The 27,552-nt window shown below is 35.8% G+C and overlaps 1 protein-coding gene and 1 long non-coding RNA gene across 2 annotated transcripts in view; both read left to right on the top strand.

Annotated features, from left to right (window-relative positions):
• The window catches only part of LOC113094200 (ribonuclease inhibitor-like), an 81,687-nt gene that overhangs the window by 26,434 nt on the left and 27,701 nt on the right, over window positions 1-27,552 (top strand). The gene's annotated exons all lie outside the window — the stretch shown is intronic.
• LOC113094201 (uncharacterized) lies at window positions 18,263-24,456 on the top strand. Its single transcript, XR_003288020.1, has 3 exons — window positions 18,263-18,426; window positions 24,125-24,255; window positions 24,340-24,456. It is a non-coding gene; the product is annotated as an uncharacterized LOC113094201 (long non-coding RNA).

Genomic DNA, 27,552 nt, shown 5'->3' with positions numbered 1-27,552 from the left:
AAAAGCAGACTGTCACAGCTTTCTACAGCAACAGCTGCTTTATTAATGAGATCAGTAATAGTGAATCATTAGAGTTTGAAATAGATTTGTTCAGATTGTAGGAAAACGCTGGTAAAATCAGAGCAGCTTCAGCTCACAGTCGTCCAGCATCACATGATCAATGTCTCTGTCTCTTGTGTGTTTTTACTTTGACAAGCAACACGTCACATTACTTTACACTTACTTTCTGTAAGAGATAATGTCCCTCCAGCCGCTTGTTATCACAGAATAAACCCGACAGGGTGATCAGGACTTGTGTCCTCCTGAAGAGACTTATTCTGTGATAACATCCGGCTGCATCTGCATTATCACACTTATTATATGCTTTCTTGACACACAAGTGAAGAATTAAACACAATTTAGATTCAGTTAAACACCTCTGCTCAGTTAGCAACTTTTGATTACAGGATTTTAATGTAACTTGAAATGTAGTAACTAAGCAGTACTTTATTTCACTGAACTCTGATTGTATTCTTTTCTTTTAAACCTTACAGTATAGATTACCAGGAGACATATGTTTGATCACCAGAAGCTGATAAAAGCTGTGTATCATAATGTGAAGTGATCTTGAGAGGAGCAGTAAACATCAGCTGAAGATCCACAGAAGAGCTTCACCACTGTGTCTATGAGGAGAAATAAATGTGTGATAAATGTGTAAATGTGATCCATACAGGTGAAGAGACTCAGACTTTACAATCAAATAATGCAGCATGTGTGTTAGAAACATGAAATTGAATGATTAATGTTGCTTTAGTATTCAAGCAGATGATCATTGTGTTTAATGTAAATATATATATATATGTTTTTTTTTTCAAACTTTAAATTGAGAGTTGTTTAAATAAAAGTCATAAATTCTTTCCGAATCAGAAGGATTACAATATATTTCATATATGAAACATTATTAAAAGATATATATCACACGTCTGATCTCTCCAAATGAAGCAGATAAAGAAAGTCTATATATGTTCAAAGTAAAATGTAATTCTTTGACATGTTGTTACTGTGTGTGTTTTGTCTTTCAGCTTTAACCCTATAATTATTCAGGAAGGGTAAGGACAGTCAAATCTAGACTAAACCATGAAGCACACAGCGTTTGCCGACTGAAGTCCTTCAGGAATGATGTAGAAGACTCTCTTCTGCTTGTTCTTGTTTGAGACTCAGTTTGTAGTTAAAAGTAAAGTTCCATGTGAGCCAATAAGAACCATACAATCTCTTATTTTATTGGATACAAAGCAGTTTATGCATCTAATCATCAATACTGGAGCTGCTGTTAAGTGTCCTTGTTAGGGTACCAGGTGTCCTTCACTCAATGCAGGCAGCATCTGAAGAGTGTTTTACTCCTCAGACCTTTTTTACTTTATTTTGGGGTAACTCCAGTTCCACATCAATGTCTGTGACTCATGACGGATGTCCTTCCCGTCTCTTACAGTATGTTCTGTCTGTGTCTAGTAGTCTTCCTCTTCCACTTCATCTTCATCTGGTTCACCTGAAATTCATGTTTCAACATGTTCTCTTCATCGTCAAAATCAGATTTATAACATTATTAATTTATAACACATCTGTGCTGTTAAAATCCTAAAGGAATGACCTTCTTAAATGCTCTGATCTTTAATGGGAAGTGTTGCTCAACTCGTCTCTACAGAATGCTCCACAGCTGCTCAAGAGCGTTAAGTCTGAGTGAAATACATGTCCAATGAAAGACTTACATGTCAGAAGAAGGCATATCATCATTATCATGTTGAAGAACTGGCTAACAACTCAGGGAATGAGGAGAGCGTAGCATCTTCTGCTTCAAGTTTGTGTATTACATCACAGAGTAGTGTGTGAATTCATGCCAGCACTGATAAAGCACAGCTTCAGCACTCATTCATCCCAATAGAAGAGCTTTACCACTGAACAACACTGTGGGAACCAGGCACTTTCAGTACTCCTCCTCTAGCAACACCAGAACATTTTGGATCGGAAATGATTGTCTTGGCCTCTTGAGAAATATGAATTCCCAGAAGTCTCTATTTTGTAGATACATGCCTTGGAAGAAGTTAAATTAGTTTATTGTGCTTAGGTAGTTCCAGTGGTGACAACAAGCATGAGTGTCACTTCAGCAGACTGCATCTTACTCTGTGAGATAAAGCATCACCCTTGACATAGCTTTTACTGGCTCTTGAGCAAAAAATCACTCACCTCTCAATGAAACTTAAAGTGAAGGCCTGGTTATTTCAGGAGCCTTGTCACAAGTCCATTGTTTTTGAATGTTGGTGCTACTTCTGTTATATTTTCACACTTAAAACAATAATTTGGTTTCCTCTTGTACCATTTTCCTCTTTTACACTAAGAAATAAATCTCCTGGCAGTTCTCTCCCAAGTGCTTCAACTGCTGCCAGTATTTATACTGACTATGATTCAGTGGGCTATATAACACTTTTAATTGTCAGGAAAATTACTTTTTTTTCTTTTTTTTAGTTGCTTTCAGGAGGGTGTTCTCATTTTTGCAAAACAACATTTTATCACTTTGATAAGAAAATCATATTTTCCTGAATAATTCTGACATTCTTCTTTGGTAATTGATCAAGCAGACTTGTTGGAACATTATATCTCCAACAAACCCTAACATGTCTTCTAAGTAGAGATTAATTTCTGAATTTCTAATGTTCTTTGGTCTTTCTCTCTTTTGGTTTTCCTCTGATGTGCAGAAGAAATTGAGTTCTGGTTAAAGTTGTCTTGTTCTCTTGGATGATGTGCCCAGTCCATCCATCAGCTTCTGTGATGATGCTCGCCATACTTTCTTAATTGCGCCGCATGAGTAGTTGTTGGTCAGAGATGTTTTGGACCTCCACATATTGTTCAGTGTTATAAAGCTGTTTCTGCTCTTGCTAATGCGTCTCTTGATGTCATTGTCTGCCCTCCATCATGTCTAATGATGAAGCCCAGCTCTACAAACTCCTCATTTCTACAGAGGTCTGCTCCTGTACTTTAATTGCTGAGGGGTTTGAGGTGTTCAGGGTTATCATCTCTGTTTTCTGCTTGTTGATCTTGGAGTCTAGTTGTCTGAGTCCAGATGTTTTCTCTGGTGAGGGTGTAAGAACAACAGCTAATCATCAGTGAAGTCTAGATCTTCTCTGGATAATGCTCGACTTAAACAGACAAACACTTCATGAGTCAACTGTCAGCTTTCCTCACAACGGAGAGCTCAGACTCAGATGTTAATCAAATAATCTTATAATATTCATACACCAGACAGTTGAGTATCTAGAGTACAGTATGCAGAGTGTGTAGTGTGTCATTCAGGATTTCATTTGGATATAAATTAAATCCAAGCAATGGCCATTTAGTTTTATTAATGAATCTAAATGGTCAGCAAATGAACTTAATGAACTTTGATGCTTGAGCAGCAAATCAGCATATTAGTACGATTTTTTTTTTTTTCAGATAGCGAGCAGGACAAACAAATATGACTGGGACTGTCATACACACACTTTAAAAACATTTAAATGTTTAAGTCAAAGTAACTTAATATTTTTTAGTTCAATAAAATATATATTTTTAAGTGTCTGTTACCATACACTGTAAACACTATTATAATAAAACGCTGTGAATGTTTAGAGTTTAGTTGTCATGTTTCTGCTTGTTGTTGTGTGAAGAACGCTTCCACAAAAGGAGTTTTCCCCACCAGGTCCTTGGTGGGGGCTTGTAGTCCGTAATGGTCTGTATCCCCTGCCACAAGTTCCTAGTGTCTCTGCTGTCGCTGAATTGATGGGCTATCCTCCTGGAGTGCTGTCTCTTAGCCTCTCTGATGCCGCGGGACAGGTTGGCCCTAGCTGTTCTCAGGCCCACCTCATCTCCAGCTCTGAAGGCAGCGTTCTGTGTCTTCAGGAGTCTGTAGACCTCCCCTGTCATCCACAGCTTCTGGTTGGCCCGGACAGTGATGGTTTTTGTGACCATTACATCATCAATACACTTATTGATGTAGGCAGTGACAGTCTCTGAGTACTCCTGGAGGTCAGTGGTGTTATTGCATGTGGCAGCCTGTTTAAACATGTCCCAGTCAGTTGTGTTGAAGCAGTCCTGAAGAACCTCTGATGATCCTTCTGGCCACACTTTAATCTGTTTGTGAACTGGTTTGGCGACTTTAATGAGTGGTCTGTATGCAGGCATTAGCATAACAGTGATGTGGTCTGAGGCTCCGAAATGGGGGAGGGGAGGGCTTTGTAAGCTCCTCTCTGTGTGGTGTAAACAAAGTCCAAAATGTTATTACCTCGTGATGGAAAGTTAATGTGTTGTTTTATTTTTGGAAACACACTCTCTAGGTCAGCATGGTTGAAATCCCCAGCTATGAAGAGAAAAGCATCAGGGTGTGCTGTCTGCTGCTCACTGATGTGCTGGTACAGTTCATTTAGTGCGTCGTTCCTGTTGCTGGTGATGTTGAACGGGGGAATGTACACTGAAATGAGCAGTATAGCAGTATATTCCCTCGGCAGATAGAACGGCCGGCACTTAACAATCATAAACTCCACCAGGGGTGAGCAGTGTTTGCAGATCACAAGAGTATCGCGGCACCACGTGTCATTGATGTAAACACAAAGGCCGCCGACGCGACGAGAGCTCTGTCCGCTCGATAGCACATCAGCTGGTCGAGCAGAATAGCGCCGTCTGAAACGCTGTTGCTGAGCCATGTTTCCGTCAACACAAAAACACAACAGTCTCTTACAGTCCTCGGAGTTGAGCGTAGTAATCGAATGTAATCCAGTTTATTGTCCAACAAGCGTACGTTTGCCAGTACGATGGTGGGGATAGATGGCTTGTGTGGGTTAGCCGTTAGCCTAGCCCGGATACCTCCACGCTTCCCCCTCTTCTGCTTCCTCTCACACCGCTTGTGGTGCCTCCGCTGTGGGCGAGATGCAGTAGCGAGGGTTGGTGATGGTGAAGGCCCCCGTAGCAGACCTAGATCCCGTAGCCGTTCCGCGTGCTCAGAGTTTAACTAAAAAAATTCAGTTCTGCCGACATCGAGCAGAAACTCGCGACTGTATGCGCGCTTACAGACAGGTAGACGCGATGACGACGTACAAAAACTCTGTGACTCACAAGACATAAAACACGAAAACACCGTTCTGTCGGGACAGAGAGAAGCCGCTGCGTGTGGACGCGCCGCCATCTTGTTTAGAATGTGTGTGTGTGTGTGAAACTGATACTGATAATAAAACTACTACTTTTTTCAACTGTTATATTTATCTAGCAGTAATGATACATAATCACCTGATAAATGGCTGTTTACAGTCCTGCAATACTAACATTTTAATTTTTCAGTTTGTTTGTGCACCCACAAAAGTGTTTTTTAGCACCAGCCGTCACTGATTCACACGTTATAGAAACGAAAATGATGGTGTATAAAATGTATTTTTAGAATCATTCATAATATTCAGGAGAAAGTCTGTGAAATTAGGTTTTGTTCTGTCTTAGAATAGGACACGCTGGACTGAATCAGACACTGTTCAAAACAGACAAACATCAACAGGTTTGTGTGAAAACAGTGAGGAGTCAGTGTTACGTGTGTTATTGGAGTGGGGGAAATATGAGGAAAAAAGAAGGGAAATGATTCAAATGATAAAGACAGACATTGTAAACATTAATGATCAGAAGCTTTAAGAAGGAAGTACTTGAGTTCAAACATCTCATGATTTACCTAAAAAATACAGGATTGATGGAAAGAATATGATTAATTTCTAAATGTCCACGTTTATCATACACTGCTCCACAGTCTAGTCTCGTAAGTGGTATTAATGCACCTTTAACATTAGTTGTCAGCCACTATTCAAATAAAAAAAGAAGAAGCTTTTCTACAAGCAAAATCCTGACCCATACTTTATTCCAGTTGGTGGCGGTAATGCAACAGTTTGGCTGCAACCCGCAAATAAACACCGAAGAAGAAGAAGTAGAGCTGAGCCTATGACGTCAGCTGTTTTCTAAGGTGAGTAGTTCACTATTTCCACGAAGTTGTAAAATCCTCTTTACACCTTTTGTTTTGAGCAAACTCTTTACATAGAAAATGGTAAGATGTGGGAATACTCTGATGTTATGAATGCGGTAAATAACATTAGAAATGTGTTCAGATTCATAAGGACAAATCACAATGTTTGATAAAGATGTGTTTCTATCAGCAAACAGTCAGAATAAAGTGAGCTGATCTGCTGCTGATCCTGAATGTCTTGTTTAATGAGTGTTTATAGTCTGAGACTCATCAATATTATCAGCTGATCAAAATCGTCTTTATTTCATGATAATAGATCCTGTTTTCACCTCATTCATTACACTGATGACTTCAGATCTGTTCATTGACACATTAAGATCATTTTATTGCTGTGAAGATCAGAAAACAACACGGTTATCAGTTATTGTGACATTACAAGATGAAACTATCACAACAGCATTTATTCATTAGTCAATCACCTTTATTTATATAGTGCTTTAAACAAAATACATTGCGCCAAAGCACTGAACAACATTCATTTGGAAAACAGTGTCTCAATAATGCAAAATGATAGTTAAAGGCAGTTCATCATTGAATTCAGTTATGTCATCTCTGTTCAGTTGAAATAGTGTCTGTTTTAATTTGCAATCAAGTCAATGATATCGCTGTAGATGAAGTGACCCCAACTAAGCAAGCCAGAGGCGACAGCGGCAAGGAACCGAAACTCCATCGGTGACAGAATGGAGAAAAAAACCTTGGGAGAAACCAGGCTCAGTTGGGGGGCCAGTTCTCCTCTGACCAGACGAAACCAGTAGTTCAATTCCAGGCTGCAGCAAAGTCAGATTGTGCAGAAGAATCATCTGTTTCCTGTGGTCTTGTCCTGGTGCTCCTCTGAGACAAGGTCTTTACAGGGGATCTGTATCTGGGGCTCTAGTTGTCCTGGTCTCCGCTGTCTTTCAGGGATGTAGAGGTCCTTTCTAGGTGCTGATCCACCATCTGGTCTGGATACGTACTGGATCCGGGTGACTGCAGTGACCCTCTGATCTGGACACAGACTGGATCTGGTGGCCACGGTGACCTCGGAACAAGAGAGAAACAGACAAATATTAGCGTAGATGCCATTCTTCTAATGATGTAGAAAGTACGGTGTTATGTGAAGTGTTCCGGTTCCAGTTTACCTAATTAATGCAGCCTAAAAATCCTTTAACGGATTTGGATATTAAAAGCATATTAGTATGTTATATGTATGCCAGGTTAAAGAGATGGGTCTTTAATCTAGATTTAAACTGCAAGAGTGTGTCTGCCTCCCGAACAATGTTAGGTAGGTTATTCCAGAGTTTAGGCGCCAAATAGGAAAAGGATCTGCCGCCCGCAGTTGATTTTGATATTCTAGGTATTATCAAATTGCCTGAGTTTTGAGAACGTAGCGGACGTAGAGGAGTATAATGTAAAAGGAGCTCATTCAAATACTGAGGTGCTAAACCATTCAGGGCTTTATAAGTAATAAGCAATATTTTAAAATCTATATGATGTTTGATAGGGAGCCAGTGCAGTGTGGACAGGACCGGGCTAATATGGTCATACTTCCTGGTTCTAGTAAGAACTCTTGCTGCTGCATTTTGGAATAGCTGTAGTTTGTTTACCAAGCGTGCAGAACAACCACCCAATAAAGCATTACAATAGTCTAACCTTGAAGTCATAAATGCATGGATTAACATTTCTGCATTTGACATTGAGAGCATAGGCCGTAATTTAGATATATTTTTGAGATGGAAAAATGCAGTTTTACAAATGCTAGAAACGTGGCTTTCTAAGGAAAGATTGCGATCAAGTAGCACACCTAGGTTCCTAACTGATGACGAAGAATTGACAGAGCAACCATCAAGTCTTAGACAGTGTTCTAGGTTATTACAAGTAGAGTTTTTAGGCCCTATGATTAACACCTCTGCTTTTTCTGAATTTAGCAGTAAGAAATTACTCGTCATCCAATTTTTTATATCGACTATGCATTCCATTAGTTTTTCAAATTGGTGTGTTTCACCGGGCTGCGAGGAAATATAGAGCTGCGTATCATCAGCATAACAGTGAAAGCTAACACCATGTTTCCTGATGATATCTCCCAAGGGTAACATATAAAGCGTGAAGAGTAGCGGCCCTAGGACTGAGCCTTGAGGTACTCCATACTGCACTTGTGATCGATATGATACATCTTCATTCACTGCTGCGAACTGATGGCGGTCATATAAGTACATATAAGTAATGCTAATGCACTTCCACTGATGCCAACAAAGTGTTCAAGTCTATGCAAAATAATGTTGTGGTCAATTGTGTCAAACGCAGCACTAAGATCCAATAAAACTAATAGAGAGATACACCCACGATCAGATGATAAGAGCAGATCATTTGTAACTCTAAGGAGAGCAGTTTCAGTACTATGATACGGTCTAAATCCTGACTGGAAATCCTCACATATACCATTTTTCTCTAAGAAGGAATATAATTGTGAGGATACCACCTTTTCTAGTATCTTGGACAGAAAAGGGAGATTCGAGATTGGTCTATAATTAACTAGTTCTCTGGGGTCAAGTTGTGGCTTTTTTATGAGAGGCTTAATAACAGCCAGTTTGAAGGTTTTGGGGACATATCCTAATGACAATGAGGAATTAATAATAGTCAGAAGAGGACCTATGACTTCTGGAAGCACCTCTTTTAAGAGCTTAGATGGTATAGGGTCTAACATACATGTTGTAAGTTTAGATGATTTAACAAGTTTATACAATTCTTCCTCTCCTATAGTAGAGAATAAGTGGAACTGTTCCTCAGGGGGTCTATAGTGCACTGTCTGATGTGATACTGTAGCTGACGGCTGAATGGTTGCAATTTTATCTCTAATAGTATCGATTTTAGAAGTAAAGTAGTTCATAAAGTCATTACTGCTGTGGTGTTGGGAAATGTCAACACTTGTTGAGGCTATATTTTTCATTAATTTAGCCACTGTATTGAATAAATACCTGGGGTTATGTTTGTTTTCTTCTAAAAGAGAAGAAAAGTAATCAGATCTAGCAGTTTTTAATGCTTTTCTGTAGCTACTTTCCCGCCAAGCAATACGAAATACCTCTAGTTTTGTTTTCCTCCAGCTGCGCTCCATTTTTCGGGCTGCTCTCTTTAGGGTGCGAGTATGCTCATTAGTCTGTGATAAACCATGTTTCATATAAAACACAAAACTAAAACACATTCAGTTCAACTCAATTCAGTGGTGGTTTATTTGTACCTTGCAAATTTGAAAAAATGATATTTCTAAGTGTGTTTATTCTTCCACTTTTTAAATTCTTATATTGCTTATATTTGGCATCTTTTTTTTTCTTATATATTTGTGTGTCTGTATATTAATGAAAGAGAAGATTAATAATAATAAAAAAGACTTTTTTTTTTAGCTTACAAGTACGAGCATCAAAGCATCATGAAGAAGATAAATCTGCAGAGACAGAGTTTACTGAAGAACAGAGAGAACATGAGAGATCTAGAACCCTGCAGAACCATACACACTGAAGAACAAACCGGTTGTGTTTATTCTTCATCCTTCAGTGATGAGGCTCAAAAATTTTTGTGTGTGTATATGTGGATTTCATCAGTGGCGGGTCACATGTTCACTCCTACTATGATGTTTCTGATTTTATTACATTCAGTGTAAACAGTGATTTATAACGGATCAGTAACAACAAGATCACAGTTGAAGTTCACACAGTCTTTCTGAGAGAGAATCTCCTGGAGAAATCAAAACAAATGAACACAACTGCACACAGAAGACACATAACCCATACAGCCCAGTTAAGCAACATGACACGACCAAATTTAACATTTTAAAGCGTTGAAATGAGTAGTTCATATACATGTTAGTTCAATATTTTATATATTGTCAAAGTTGACTGTTTTTGCTCCATTTGGTTAATGAAAACGCTTCCAAACGCTTCTCTGAGCAACACACAGCAGTGTTTCGTTACTGAAGGATTCGTGTTTGTGAATTTTGAATCATTTGAGTCAATGATTCAGTGCTTCATTTATAAAGACATGCCCTGTGTCTCAATGTTCATACTATCATCCTAAATAGTGTGTGAGATTAGAAGAAGTGTATATAAATATAATGTAGAACCAGTTAAATGTCCTTGTTAGTTTTTATCATATTTAGTCAACCTTATCCTGTTTAGTTTTAGTCGACTGAAAGTCTCACCATTTTAGTCTAGTTTTAGTCAATGAAAACTTGACATTTTAGCAGTAAGATTATTATTAATTAACCGCACAGCAGTATTAAGTTTGGCAGCCATTTTTTAATTCAGTCTTATTTTTACTCAAATGTACATTTTAATTATCATATTTAGTCAACCCTGTCCGGTTTTTGTTTAGTCAAGTTTAAGAAAACGAAATGTATGAGCATTTTAGTCAGGTTGTATAATGGCTAAACCGATCAGAATTATTTTTGCTCTAAATTATAATCATAATGTTTGTTGTTATTTGAGAAATGTACTTTTGTGTTTCAGGTATTGCTCTTTCACCAGTAAACACAAAGCAACAGAATGTGGACTCATACACATGGTTTATTTAATCTCATGTAATGTGCTGATTTATTAGACTTTTTATTATATAAAATAACACCAAAGACTTATGCACTCAGTCTGTCTATAATATGAAAACTGGTTAAACAAAGAAAAATATGATAACAGTGAAATCCCTAATAGTTATTCCACTATTTCCAAATTGCAGCATTGCATTGTCAGTGACAGCATTTGAAGATTGATTTATAAAAATCATTTCAGGTTTAAGAAGTGTTTCAACATTGCATCAACTACTGATGAACACATTGATTTTATTTAAATAATCACTCTGTAGTTTATTTAACCATGTGTTACTTTGTATTTGGAAGGCGTTTGTCTTTCAAACATATTAAAACACACAAATTCACAAACTTTTGTCATCTGATCCTCTTTCACCAAATATATTTACTTGAAGTACCCCTGAGATTTAAAAAAATATATTTTAATAATTATCACATTTGCATGTTCATGATTCTCTGATATTGGTTATGTCCACATGACATGCAGGTAAACAAATGAAATGTTAAACTTTTTTAGTAAGATTTTATTTTGATTGGCTTTAAAATTATTTATTTTAATGTATCATTTTTTATGATTTAATTAATTAGCTTTTTATTAAAGTCACAAACCCTAGTTTGGGAAACCTTGATGTAATTTTTAATGCATTCCATGTTAATAACAACAAATGGAATATATATATTTATAAGTCATGGGCCGGTATGAGATTTTGATGGTATGATAACCTTAAGCAAACATAACATGGTTTCACAGTATTGTTGTTACAGCTCTGAAATGATTGCGAATCATGAGTCAGTTCGGGAGTTTGGAGCGAGTTCGCGGATCATTTGAGTCAGTTCGGGAGTTCAAAGCGGGATCGCGAATCATTTGAGTCAGTTTGGAGATCGCGAATCATTTGAATCAGTTCGGGTGTTCGTAGCGGGATCGCAAATCATTTGAATCAGTTCGGGTGTTCGTAGCGGGATCGCGAATCATTTGAGTCAGTTCGGTAGTTCGTAGCGGGATCGCGAATCATATGAGTCAGTTCGGGAGTTCGGAGCGAGTTCGCGAATCATTTGAGTCAGTTTGGGGATCGCGAATCATTTGAATCAGTTCGGGTGTTCGTAGCATAGACATATAAATAACTAGACGCCTCATTGGCCGCTCTGAGCCGTTGCTGCGATACTTCAACGTGATCTACGTGCAGTTAAAAACTTTGCCTCCAGTTATTTAGTTAGGTTTGGAAAATTTATTAATTTTCGTAAGGAATTGTGAAAGCTCACATTTGTCTCACTTCTTGATTTCGTTGATTATTTTCGGTTTACAATTGAAATTCTGTGATAAAATCTAAGTAATACATCTTTAATTACTAATAATTTACTATTGTTGAGAAAATTTAATAAAACAAGTAAATACAAATCAAAAAGTGACACTATAGCCTACAGATGAACTCCACAACAAATAATAACACATGTAACTGATGAGGCTATGGATCAGTGAAAATGAAAATATGCACTGATACAGTGCACTGTAGAAAAGTGATATGTTATATTAAAAAGTACATGTAGTTCAACATAAAGTAAAGTGAATAATATGAAAAGCGAGTACAACGCTACAATAACATATTCGATATAATAGATTTATAATAGTATACAATTATTTGTATAATATGAATAATACCATAATAAATAACTGAACAACAATAGGTTAACAAAAGAAGAATATGTAATATCAAGGGTGGAATAATACAGAATAGACAAAAATGAAGAATAAATTAATAGTAAATTAAAGAGTAAAATAAAATAAAAATTAAATGTAATTTTAAAATACTATTGGTGTAATAATTATTAATCAAATTCAGACACAATACAAAAAAATTGTGGACATGAGTTCCAAATTGTGTTTAATTAATGAGCTCCTTAAGTATAATATATACATGTATAATATATACATGTATAATATATACATGTACACACACACACACACACACACACACACACACACACACACACACACATATATATATATATATATATATATATATATATATATATATATATATGTTATATTAAGGCACATTACACACACTCATGCAGAAAACACACACATTTTGAAACAGTGATTTATTTTTCCATGTATGTTAACACATATAAATGTCACACAAAATCTCAAAGTATTTTATCACAGACCAGAATATGAGATGCTCCCCTCAAAAACTTGATATTAATCAAAATTAATAATAATTATAACAACATTACAATGAGTTTATCATGATATTGCAGCTGGACTCACTATGAGTTCCTGTGTTTTTCATTTCTAGGCTATTTAAATCATGTAGTTTTTGTGTAAAGACACACGCAGTACATTATCAGCATTAAACAGCCTGTGCAAAGCTTTTTAAATGCAGTCTATAGTATTAGAATATGAGCTGGTCATTCTGTCGATTCATTCAGGGCTGCTCTGGGTTTAGTACAAACACAACACTAGTCTAGGGAGGAATAGTCTTGTCTCTTGGAAATGCAGAGAACAGCTTTCCTCAGCTTTCCTTAAGGCTGTCCTTGTCCTGTTTGCAAATGGCTAACAGGGAAGAAAAAAGAATACATAGAATCAGTTCACAGTTTTATGAAAAGCAATGAAATCCTTATAATCAAGTGATGATAAACTTAATCGGTAACACTTTTGAATAACGCTCCATTAGTTAATATTAGTTAACTACTTTAGTTAAAATGATCTAAGCAAGAACAGTCCTTCTACAGCATTTATTCATCTTAGTTGATGTTCATTTCAACATTTACTAATGCATTATTTAAAACAAAAGTTGTGCTTGTTAACATTAGTTAATGCACTCTGAATTAGCATGAACTAACGATGAAAAATTGTATTTTCATTAACTAACATGAACAAAGATGAATAAATACAGTAATAAATGTATTGTTCATTGTTTGTTCATGTTAATTAATAAATTAACTAACATTAACTAAAGGACTAGTATTCTAAAGTGTAACCACTTAATCTTTGTAAATAAGTAACAGTAGTGAAATTAAAGAGAGAATCTTTAGCTCCATCATTAATCTAGACAGTCAAAGGGCTCACTCTGTATATTTTGCTCATAACACCATTTAGTTTATTATATAAACGGCAATATAAGTTAAAACGTAATAAGAATTAATTTAAACTTTGAATTCTTAAAGTCTCAGCTTTCACCGCTAACTACGCTAGCGATATTATTAATTGTCTGACACTGGTGGTTAATTAAGCTGTCAACATGAAGTTAAAAATGACCAAAGAGTCTTACCTGTGAAAGATAACACCCCGAGATCTGTTTTTATTATCGTGTGATAGTTTGTAGGTGTCCAATCTGTCGATGAGTCAGGTATGTTTTCTTCTGTCCTGATGTGAGAGTTATGAGAGTTGCCCGCTCCAATATGGCGGCGACGTTGACGTGCGGTCGAGCGGCCAATGAGGCGTCTAGCTATTTATATGTCTATGGTTTGTAGCGGGATCGCGAATCATTTGAGTCAGTTCGGGAGTTCGGAGCGAGTTCGCGAATCATTTGAATCAGTTCGGGAGTTCGGAGCGGTTTCGTGAATCATTTGAATCAATTCGGGAGTTCGGAGCGGTTTCGTGAATCATTTGAGTCGTTTCGGGAGTTCGGAGCGGTTTCGTGAATCATTTGAGTCGTTTCGGGAGTTCAAAGCGGATCGCGAATCATTTGAGACAGTTTGGGAATCGCGAATCATAGCTGTATATGGATATCCACGCGTGTTTAGGTACGATATGTGAACTCCTATTTTTTGTTTTAAAAAATGTGTTATTTTTAAAAGAATAGGTTAAAAAAAAAAAAAAAAAAACTTGACAAAATATATATTTTGTTTTTGAGCAACATACAGAATATTAGAAACAGAATTAGTTTTTTTTTCTTTGATTTGTTTCCTAAAAATAAAAAAAATAAAGACTGACATCTTTATTTAACCTAAATCTGTTATTAGAGTTATTTAATTTGTTATATAATTAATATACATATAATTTATATGATTTCAAATCATTTAGTTATATAATAATAATCATACACATAATTTGATTTAATAATAACCCAATGTGAAGCAAAAACAGAATGTTCTGACAAGCTTTGTGAAATTATATATATATATATATATATATATATATATATATATATATATATATATATATATATATATATATATATATATATATATATTACTCTTTATATTTTTTATGTCAATATGGTAGAATATTATCCTATTTAAATCAAGTTAGGTCAAAAGTAATCTAAAGTAGTCTGATTAGATTATCTAAAATGTGTAATGTAATGGATTATGTTACTAACTATAATTTTTGTCATGTAATTTGGAATCAGTACCGGATTACAGTTTACATAGCTAGACTATTTTAGTTCCCTATAATACACATTATGAACAGCAGCAACGTGAGAGCTGTGGTAATAAATACAGTTGGATTGAGTGTGCAAACGTATTGTTAAACAATGTATTCTATGCAAAATAACAGTAATGCAATGATATTTTTATAGAAATAGTTTACTGTGCTCTGTACAGAAGTACTGTGAGGAGTGCAGTAAAAGAGCAGGAGCAGGTTAGATTGGTGTTGTGGAGTTCAGAAGTGTCACAGTCTCGGGGAAGAAGCTCTTCTGAGTCTACTAGTGCGAGAGCGTAGGCTCCTGTAACTCCTGCCGGATGGAAGGAGGATGAAGAGTTCATAGTGAAGATGAGAGGCATCCTTGATCATGTTTCTTATCCTGCCCAGACAGCGCTTCTGATAAATGTTCTCGATGGAAGTTAACTGGGTGTCAGTGATCCATTGAGCAGTTTAAGGCTCCGTAAGAAGTAAAGGTGCTGCTGTGTCTTTTTGACCAGGGTGGAGGTGTTTTAGTTTTCTCCACCCACTGGAGTGCTTTGTGGTCAGATGCAGAGCAACTGCTGTGTCATACTGAGATGCAGTTTCTACTTTGTCAGGTTTTTAATGATATCTGTTGACTCAAACGGTTTGAGTAAACCTAATTTGTCAGGTTTTTAATGATATCTGTTGACTCAAACGGTTTGAGTTAAGTCACTTGTCAGGTTTTACAGTGAAGGGTGGTCTGATGATCTTAATGAGCTAACGCTCGTAATCTTCATCGATGTATTTTCTTTCCTTGTTTGTAGCGTCAGTGCGTAATGTTACACATCTGAGCAATTAAAACATGTGAAATCTCTCGAGGTCCACCTGCAATTTACAAATATGGATGAGTGCAGGATCTTCAGATTTTCTGTGTCAATGAGCAGAAAATGGTTGCTCACTCAAAGGTCTTGAATTAATTAGTTTTAATTATTGTCTTTCCATTTACCGTTTTTTTCTTCACTTATTGCATTATCTATGTTCTTGATACTTGAAGGTTACACTGTTGTTACAAGTTACTCCTGTTGTATTAGCACTACAAGTGCACTATGTATAAATTAAATAATTGTTTTTCTATTTAATATTTAACTTATTGTCTTAGCTGTGGTCTTGATAGTTGTTTATCTAATTACCTTTTATGTGTTACACTGCCCCTTTACTGGTTTTATATACCTTACTGTAAACTGTACACATTTACCTCAATGTGATGCACAAATAATGAGATACAGAATTGATCAATTTTGACATTTATTGTTGTAACAGGTGGTATGCAATATGCATAACAATGATAAAGCTGTTCATGCATAGACAACATTTAATGTAAGGCTGTGAAAACGATTAATAGCATCCAAAATAAAAGTAGTTTATTTAAGGTACATTTCTGTATATGTATATAAATGCACATACATACACGTGTATATCCCCCTCTTCACATGAACCCTGAGGTGATCTATCTGCCGTGTTTCCTCCACATCTTCTGCATCCAGCTGCGTCCTCTGGTGAATGCAGGTATTTTCACTTCTGCACACACGAGTCCAACACTGTCTCTGTCACATCCACCATCTGCCAACACCAAGTCTCCAGGTAATAGTTTATTAAGAAGGCCATTATTCTCAGACACATGTTTGTCACTGACATGATTTCCTCACATGAAAGAGAGAGATCCTCGTGGTGTGATGCCAATGAGATACTGTAGGATGTGCTGGTGTTTGTAGAGGGGAAATGTCTGTGCTCTAGCTTTGAGATTTGATGCTCTTTCAATGCGAATTTAAAAGCTGTCCACAATAACTGCTACTCGATTGCCCAAAGCCTCTACAAACTGATGTAGCAATGAAGCCCAGTGTAGTTTCAACACACAGACGAGAGCACACAACACGTTCACACAATAACAATATACACCAGTGTCAGGAATACTGACATAACCAGGAATAAACCAGACCAAAATGACAGTCCTGACATTAATAAAGTGTGCGGTGTAACAATGACTCCATTGCTAGTGGTAAAAACAACAACAAAAGTTAAACGTGTTTTGTTTATAACTTACCACGTATAACTTAATATTTCACTGGAATCTGACTTGAGGAGTTTATCAGTCTCTCAACAGTGACAAAAAGAGTACGAGTGTTATTTAAGTTACTGTTTATAAGGTTTGAGAAGAAATTCTGTCTAGCTGTGGTTAGTTTCACATTAAAATCATGAAGGCTGTCTTTATAGATACTATCGTGAATTTCAAGTTTCGTCTTTTCTGCATTGTCTTTTCATCGTCTGAACTGCTGTTGATCTTCTCCAAACTGATTTCTGTCTGTTTGTTTTCTTACTGACTATTATTGGAGCAATATCATCAATAACGTTCTTAACTTTTGAGTTGAAGGAATCAAGGAGAATATCAACAGAGTCTGCAGAAATGCTTGGTGTTAAAGATATAGCCTCCATAAATAGTTCACTTGTGTTCTCGTTAATGCATCTCCTTCTGACCGAGACCGATCTAGATTCAGTGGTAGCAGAGATCAATATATCAAAGAAAATACAGAAGTGATCAGATAGTGCTATGTCTTTAATAACAATGGATGAAATGTTTAGACCCGTACTGATGATTAAGTCTGGAGTGTGTCCATCTTTGTGTGTGTGTCCATCACACGCTGAATCAGGTCGTATAACACTGATAAATGCATGTAATTCACTAAATCTATCATGATCAAAGAACCTTTTGTGTTGGGATATATTTATATCTAATGTGGTTTGATCTGTTGTCTTGACAAACAGCTTCGACATCAGCATGTATATTATTAGATGAATGTGGTCAGTGTAAAATAAATAAAACATCCTTTCTATAAAAACAGTGAAGCTCAAACAGCAGCAGCTTTAGTTTCAGTCGTGACGTGATTCTCATCTGAAGAGTTTTCTGTGTATGAATTCAGCTCAAATCAACTACAGTTCCTGTGTCGGCAAATGGGTTTTATTCAAAATCACCACGAAGATTTTTTTCGTTTTGTTGTTTGGATATTATTGATCCAAGATTTACATTTGACACTGTTTACTTCAGTAAACCTTCACCTTAATCTGTGACAAACTCTGTCTGTGTTTGTTCTTCAGGTGTGTTTCTGATTCAGATGAAGTGAAGTCAGTGTCTGTGATGGAGGGAGATTCAGTCTCTCTACAGACTAACACTGAACTACAGACAAATGATGAGGTATTCTGGACATGTGGACACTCAGAGACTCGTATAGCTGAAACTGATAAAGACACTGGAAGATTGTCCACATGTGATGTTCTTGATGTGAGATTCAGAGACAGACTGAAGCTGGATCATCAGACTGGATCTGATCATCACAAACACCAGAAACACAGACTCAGAAGTGTATGACGTAACCATCAGAAGTAGGAAAGAGACCATGTAGAGATTCAGTGTCTCTGTTACTGTCTCTGGTGAGTCAGATTTACAGTGTTATTTCTGCTGCTGGTCTTCATAATAATAATAATTTATTAAAAATCACATTTATTGATGCATTTTTGTTAAGTCTATTATTTTTCTTTTGCTCATTATTGTGGGGCTTCCCAGCTAGAATTGTTTTGTTCTAAACATGTTCTAAGATCATTACCATGGATTGTTCTAACAATGTTTTAAGGGGGTAGTTTATTTTTGCTCCCAGAAAGTTCTCTCAAAAGAAAGGATAACGTTCTCTAAAAACATTCTTAAAATGTTTATTAATAACATTATTAAATTTATGCATTTAGCAGATGCTTTTTTAGCAGAGGTTTTGATGTTTGTTTAAAAGTAATAATTTGGTTTGCTGTCAGTATAATGGTGGTAAGTGTTGGCTTTAGTTGTGCAATTTAACACTTGACTTGTTAGTGTTGTTCTTCAGCTGCTGTTATTTTATTATGGCAAAAACAGCAAGATAACGTGATTAGATGATGTTGGTTGCTTGCTAATGATTAAGACATCATCACATACGTGTTCTGGTTCCCTGGTTTCACCCAATCTAATGTATGGGGTTAGTTGCATGTTATTTATAGAAGTGACTCATTGGGTCAACAGTCTGAGACCCAGCTGAATGTAGAGCGGATAGGACTTGAAAAATAACAATATTTTTCTGTGTCACACTAGCATAAAGATTCAGTGCATGAATCTCAACAATGGTGACATGATATATATATATATATATATAAAAATCTGAAGTATTCAGTTACAGACTTTCAGAATCACAATTTCAGGAAGTTATATTAGCATCACAGCTGGTTAAAAACATTGATGTCTCAATTTTATATTGTATATATTTTATATTTATAATCTGACTGTGGTGCTCTCTATCTAATGCAGTGACGATCACGCAGTGTGTCTCAGGTCAAGTGAAGGACAGCATGCAGCACACTTGAAAGATCACGTCTTCCTCTGTTTTTAACACCAGTTACGGGCTACAGCGCCAAATAAACATGAATGAATGCCAAAGGGTCTGTAAACAGATACAGGACAATTTACTGACATGAATCCTGTCACATGTAATCGCTCAATCAGTGCTTCAGCCGTACTTCAGAGACGTCACAAACAGCTCGTCAACAAGATGTCATGTTTCTCATCAAATCCATATTCAGGGATCATGAACTCGGTATTCAGCTTGAACATTACTTCTGGAGAGGGGCATTTTGATAAATAAATACACCATATTACATTCAATGTAATGTTCAATCAACAATTAATGTATGTTTAAATGTTTAAATAATAAAAAAAACAGTTATGTAAAAATAGTATTGTAACTTTAATTTTATGAAATGATCCTTGTTTACAATTTAAGTGTTTGTATATAAATTTACATTTATTCATTTAGCAGATGCTTTTATCCAAAGTGACTTGACAAATGAGGACAACTGAAGCAATCAAATCTAACAAAAGAGCAATGATATATAAGAGCTATAACAAGTCTCAGTTAGTTTAACACAGTTAGCTTTATTTTAAATAATATAATAAATAAAAAGAAAACAGATAGAACAGAAAAAGAATAGAGCAAGCTAGTGTTAGAGCCTGAGGTATTTTTATTGTATAATAAATGAAAAGAAAACTTAGAAAGATACTTAGATGTTTTAAGAATATAATTAGAATAGTGAGTGTTAAAGTCAGAGGGTCAAATAAAGATGGAAGAGATGTGTTTTAAGCCGATTCTTGAAGATGGCTAAGGACTCAGCTGCTCGGATTGAGTTGGGGAGTTCATTCTACCAGAAGGGAACATTTAATTTAAAAGTCAGTAAAAGTGACTTTGTGCTTCTTTGGGATGAACAATCAAGCGACGTTCACTTGCAGAACGCAAGCTTCTAGAGGCACATAAGTCTGAAGTGACGAATTTAGGTAAATGGGTGCAGAGCCAGTGGTAGTTTTGTAGGTAAACATCAATGCCTTGAATAAAATTTACAAATAAAATTTAAACATTCAATGTTGTAGTAGCAACTAAGCTGCTATGTACCACATGCATATAATATAATATGATATAATATAATATAATATAATATAATATAATATAATATAATATAATATAATATAATATAATATAAATATCTGTGTCAATACTCAGCCCTAATTCTAATCCTATAACAGTTTGTCAGTGAATGCGTCTCTTTGTCCAGTGAACTGTTGTATTTTAGGATAGTTGGTGAAATAATGGCAGTGAGCATTACTCAGGATGGGACTTTTTCATGGAATGGATTTACAATTTCATTTCTTCCGGGAGCTGACATAACAGATGCAGACCTGCTAGATCTGACTGACGAGGTTTTCTAATTCAACTCAATTCAGATTTGTATATACGTATGTGTAGTGTATGTGTGTGTTACTCCTGGTGTTTATTCCTTTAGATCGAGACCACAGACACTACAGCCTTGCTTGATCTTTCTGAAAGAATCGTAGCATGTAACGTGAAGAAAGGAAGACATTGTCGGGTGTAGTATCTGTGATTCTGTCTCATCTGCAGCTTTTTACAGGTTTTCCATTGTCATGAGAAAACATTAAATATATGGTGAATTTTAAGTGTAATTTCCAGACCTGAAAAAAAATAAGGAGATGCAGAACAAGACAAGATCACCGTCAGCAGTTTCATGCAGTGGATTACTGCTCAGGGACATGTCTCCATTACTTCTGCACATTTGATCCTGACTGTCAGCTTCGATGTGGTCAGCATAGTTTCTGCTTGTCTCTAGTAAATGCATGTTCCTGTACTGTATCCTACACAGCAGCTGGAGACAAACACAGAGTTGCTCAGCATTATGAGCCGGCGGAGAGCAATCACAGAGACTTTGGTCCTTCATGAGATCGATTCTTACTGTAGTTTAATCTCTATACTGTGGACCCTCTGTTATGCCGTTAATAATGTTAATGTTAATGTTTTATTATTCATATTTGTTAAAACAAACTCCCAACAAAGCAAGTTCAGTTCTTTGACAGAGATATTAGGAGCAGTTGAATTCAGCAGATGTTCAAGACTCCTCAATCCATCAAAGCACATTCAGATTCTGGAACAACAGCTTCAATATCTTCACAGACATCGTAAGTAGCTGCTACGTCCCAGTCTCGATCTGGCTCTTCGATGTCCTGAAGGTGTAGCGAAATATAAATCAGGGTCAGGGGAGAGCAAGGAGTGGAGAATGAACAGATGGCCAGGTTCGTGTTTTCTTCAAGAGACACTGACCGAGGAAGTCTCAGATCCAGCAATAGTGTCCACAGTCAAAGGGAAAGTACGATTGTCTAAACTTCTAAAATGAAAAGAAGTTCAATGAAACTTCAGTAATCTGTAGGTAGCTTTTCAATGTCACTTAAGTAACCAATTATTGATTAATAATGAATAAAATATTTTTTCACTGCTATGCTTTTTTAACCTAAATTGTTTGTTTTTTTTTGTTTTTTTTTTTTTCAAAAGTGAAAAGGCAGTCAAAATGCTTTTCTTATTTTAAATGTATATATGCTATGTAAATATGTTAAAATACCTTATCGATCTGTGATTTGTGTCGATGTGCACAAGAGAAAGGGGCGCTCGAACGGAGTATGTCCTCCGAAAGATGCCTTTTCAGAATTTGCTGCAGAATAGAGGGACAAAATGTGCTTAAACTGATTAACATTAGATATTAAACAATTATAAAGTAATTTGAATCATCTAACTTTTTTGTAAACATTAGAAACATTTTAAAGTAAGAAGTATAAATGAGTACACCTGACCACATCTGAACATATAAAACATGTCCTAGATATAAAGATTCATTTCTAAACTGAGTTTCAGAGGGGTGTGATAATTCATGCTGTGTACTGTAACCTTTCAACAGGATAAAGTGCTGAAACCCTTTCATACTGCATTTAATGGAAAATGAATGAAACTGACAATATATTAAACTGACAAAGAGTGATAACAAAACGCTTACACAACAACTCTTTAGGATCATAGTGACAACTATTCAATGGACACTTTTCACATTTCTGCAGTTGTCAGAGCTGATATAATTGTGTCTGGGTAAACAGAGATACTGTTTAGTGGAAGTATAACGTTAGTGGTAATGTAGCGGGATATAACTATGTGATATATAAAATAAAATAAAAACAAACAGAAAAAAATCTCTTCTTTATCAAAGTGATTTTGCCATTTGTGAGGAAGGTTGTGAATGAACTAATTACTCGAGCCAATGCTGTCACGTCACGGGACAATCATGTTTGGGTCAAACTGTAATACTCTGCTTCACAATGGTGAGGTACTGCCTAAATTTCTGCCATACTCATTGAATATCTGTCCATGTGAGAACAGATAAAGGTCGATCTCTCTCATCTCTCACACTTTTTACAGTCTAATGATTGAGATTCGAGTCTCAAACAAGATCTTTCTTCTGTGTTCCTGGGGTTTCTCTTCATCAGATCCAGAAACGTCTCTGTCCATCAGATAAACATCACAAACTCTTTTACATTCTGAACCATTTATTACTGTAGCTTCAATGAAAAGCATGTAAACATCTCAGTATTTCAACAAACACTTTTAATTATTTAATAATTTCTACTTCTCATTTTTTAGTTTTCTGTTTCTTCATTACAATTGTACTGTCATTGCTTAAAACAATATTTATATACATTTCCTTTAATTAATTAAAATCCCACATCTTCATTTTTTTTATTATTTAACCCAATCTCTCTATTTTCTGAAAGGTGCTGAGGTCAGATCTGCTGATGTTGGTCGTGTTATCATTGTATCGTTGCTTGTCATTGTTTCTTCTTCAGTCTCACTACTATGATCTTCATTTATAGCATTGTCTGGAAAATAATCATACAAATTATTATTATTATTTGTTGTGGATTCTTCTGAAAATGATTATTTATAGCACTTATCTTATCCACTTCTCTTGTGTGTTTTTCTGATTCTGATGCAGGATTTTGAGGACAGTGATAAAGACAGGAATATAAAGATGAGCTCAAAATAATAGAGAATAAATTACATAAAAACAGTGTTATAAATGTTGAATATGAGTACAGAAGACTATAATGAAGAAGACTAAATTCATTAGTCTGTCTAATATTCCCTTAAATGTAGGGTTTTAAATACATAAATTATAACTAAATGTTTGATTGTAAAATTATATAAATGTTAATTTCAGCTGTAAATAAAAGGTAAACTGCTGTTTTGTCTTTTTCAAACCCATAAGTTCATGAGTTACAGTCTCAGTTTTCTCTTTTAATAGACATTAGATCCAAAACTATTTAAATCTTAAATGACAGATTGTGAAAAGCACATAAATCTACATCTCAGCGACCTGTAAAACTGAACAGAGATGATAAATTCAGAAAAGAAGATGAAAATAACTGGCCATTTTCTATTTGTATGTAGAAACTGAAAGTTCATTATAATTAATTGAGTTCTGAACTAATTAAATGAATCATACATTTATATATCTTAATTATTCATCATAACCTACAGAATAACTGAATAAATCCTTCAATCTGAATTCATAGACTTTTGCTGTAATGAAAGAAATGTAATGAAATTTCTTCAAATAAAAACAGGACTGTATATGATTCTGTTATATAGCATATAATCATTACCTTTCAGACTGATATGTTTGTCTTGGATTATTTGATATGATTTGTCATTATTCATTAACCCTTCAGAGTAGTCAAATGTCTCAGAAGGAGGTGAATGGAGCAGATTGAGAGGGAGAATGTGAAGAAACAGCAGGTGGCGCTAGTGCACTGTTTTAGTTTGGGATCTGCTGTTAGAAGGAAGAAGAAGGAGAAAGCAGGTGTGTTTGTGCTTCACAATCCTGTCCAGTTGGTGGCGCTGATGCATGAGATCTGTTGTTAACTGGACTTTGATTTTCTCCAAGATGAAGTCGTGTCAGGTGACAAACATCAATCGTGAAGATCGCACAGGTGTTTAACAGCGATCACAAACCGGAAGTGTGTGAAAGACTTCTGGATTCTGTTCCTGCAGCACAAGATCGTCTGAAGTACTGCAGGTAAGTCTGAATACTTTCACCATTACACTTATTTAGGAGAATGATGAACGCGTTTCAGAGCTGGATGAAGCGGGATTTGTTCAGTTATAACTTATACCTGTCACCGAAGTAACAAACCACAGAGAAACAGAGAGATATTAATAAAACAAACCGATTAAAGACGTGTTAAAACGTGTTAAATTTTTTACAAGTCTTTACAAATGTAGCAGTCAGAATAATTCTAAACGTGCTATTTTATTTCTCCTTCTTCCAGTTTAAGTCGCGAAACCGAAAGTATTCAAATCAAACCTGTTCTTCCGGGTAGAGAGACGATAAACACGAGCAAAATTAATCTTTTTTTTTTTTCTTAATGCTCCGATAGTAATGTGTATGTAAATAAAGAAGTGTGTTGTGAGTGATCTGAAGAGATTATTACATGGCAGTATATGTGTAGCATATTTTATTTGTATATTGATCGCTTGATAACTCAAAGATTCAGCACTAGTTATTTTCTTCATCATGTCTTCCTCTGAACTCTCATGATCTTGATCTCATTGTCATGTCCAGGTCATGATGAGCATCTGATCGTCTTCAGAGACACAAAGATCTCAGTGTTGAGCTGTTCATCTGCAGTCTGTCAGAGAAGAGAGGAAAGATGAGTCTCTCACACAAACAGAGGTAAGACTGAGTCTGTTTTCAGAGAATCATTGTAAACACTTCTGCACTTTCAGAGGTTTACTATGTACGACCCAAAGGTTATCTTGTGTACAGCACGCTTTATGAAGCTGCAGTGCATTCTCTCCCAGCTTCCTGTGTACAACATCAGATACACACAGCTAAATACACTGTACATTAAATACAATAAACCACACCTATTACTGTATTTTATGTTGACACTTCAGGACTTAAAGTTGTTACAGTAAAGAAGAAAAATTATAACTTTGAGTTTGTATCTGAAAGGTTAGAGAGTTGCAAAATAAAAGCATATCTCTGTAAAACATTAATCTCAGACTTGGACTCGGGGTCAAAAGGATACAGTAATAAACCTGTATAAACTAAGTGATACACTTTTAAAATAGAGTCAGAACTGTGTAGCACTCACATTTCTGCTTTCTATTGTAGTCAAAAAAGAAAATGAAAAATAAAATCTCTAGAATGACTGCTATCTTTAAAACTCTGCAGATGTTTCTGTGAAGGACGAGAGAGAATGTGTGTCAATATAAAACACAGATGAACCTCCTGTAGAAAAGTTTCTCTTCTCTCTTTGTGTCATTAGTGTAAGATCAGGATCACATGTGTCTGTGAAGAGTGACCAGTCAAAGGATGTCATGCCAAACTTCAGTGAAGAAACAACACGAACCAAACGGTATTTGATCGGTTTCTTATTTTTCATTAAACATAGACTGTCAGAACATGTGTCAGTGAATAATTATCAGAAAACTACTTGTAGTTCATAAATTTATCGTTTATTTTTATTTTTTCTAAAAATGCAGTATTTCATTTATTCTATTTACGATCAGGCTTCAGTGTGAAACATTAGATCCAGATTTACAGTCTCACAGAAAACACAAGAATTTTACAGACAGTCTCCTGCAGATCTTCCAGGTAATAACAGACATTTTCAAGAATATTTAATTGTTATAATAAACATATGTAATAGAATAAGAGTGACAACTTTTATTTCTCATTTTTTTCTTAAGAACCCATAAAATAAGAATTAGAACCAATTTTTATTTGTATTTACAGCAAATTAATGTTTGTCTTACCTTGATTTTTGATGAATATTTTTATTTGAATAAATAAGTTTGACCAATTATAGATGATTTTTTTTTTCTGTCATTCATTTTTGTCTGTCTTTGTAGGATCTTGAGAGCAAAATAATCAAATTTCTAAAGAAAGTTTAAGAAAATATTACAAAAAGAGGACTTGCAATACTTTGTGAAGGACTTTATTGAGAACAGATGCAGTATGAAAGAAGCAGCTCTTGATCTCACGCTCTACTTCCTGAGAGAGATGAAGCAAGATGAAGCTGCTGATACTCTAGAAGGTAAGAGACTCGTAATCATCTGTCAGATTGTCACTTATAAATGTAGAGAGAAAATATGATTAAACAATATCTGTGTTTTTGTTTCTGTTTCTATGTAGCAGTGATGCGCGGGTCAATGTATTAATAACCCGCACCCGACCGACATTTTCAACTAACCCGACCGCAACTCGGACCGCAAAAAAAGGAAAAGAAAATATTGTGCCCGACCCGCTTCCTGACCCGCATTTTTTACATTTAGTAAATGCTCATCATATCGTCATTGGGCCATAGACACAGGAACTAGGCAAAAAAAAAAAAAAAACAAACTCACAAAAAATCCTTAATATATTCACATTTCGTCAAGAATTATAAAAAAAAAAAAATCGTCAATAAGCTCATAATTTGTTCTAAAATAGTCTAGTCTGGCTATGTCTACTTTGATGTTTCTGTTCCGCAGATAGTGAGGCTCTGGTTTGTTCCGATCAGAGCTTGTGAGCGGAGAGTGCATTTCTCCATATATTACGCTCTGCTCGCTCATTCCGTGGGGTCTCGCTCAACCCAGAATGGCCTGCTGGTTCCAAAATATGCAAGGAGACATTTAATTGTTTAGTAATAAACTGGTGTTTTCTGTGTTGCTGCAAAGATGAAGTTGACGATGCAGACTCGCCATGAACGCCAGAGAGAAATGCACATTTCTAAGTGAAAGTGAAAGTGACATTCAGCCAAGTATGGTGACCCCTACTCAGAATTTGTGCTCTGCATTTAACCCATCCGAAATGCACACACACAGAGAAGTGAACACACACACACACTGTGAGCACACACCCGGAGCAGTGGGCAGCCATTTATGCTGCGGCGCCCGGGGAGCAGTTGGGGGTTCGATGCCTTGCTCAAGGGCACCTAAGTCGTGGTATTGAAGGTGGAGAGAGAGCTGTTCATGCACTACCGCAAATGGATTACATAATCAGAGAGTAGCCTATTTATTTTAGTTTAATATTTTCGTTTAAAAGTAGACATTTCAAGCTTTCTGTAATATATAGCCTATATTTCTCAAATCTGTGAGGCACACGCTGAGT

This window comes from Carassius auratus, unplaced genomic scaffold, assembly GCF_003368295.1.
Source record: "Carassius auratus strain Wakin unplaced genomic scaffold, ASM336829v1 scaf_tig00215279, whole genome shotgun sequence".
In the NCBI taxonomy this organism is placed as follows: domain Eukaryota; kingdom Metazoa; phylum Chordata; class Actinopteri; order Cypriniformes; family Cyprinidae; genus Carassius; species Carassius auratus.
Note: the sequence above shows the minus strand (reverse complement) of the source record. Positions and strands in the feature narration are given on the sequence as shown.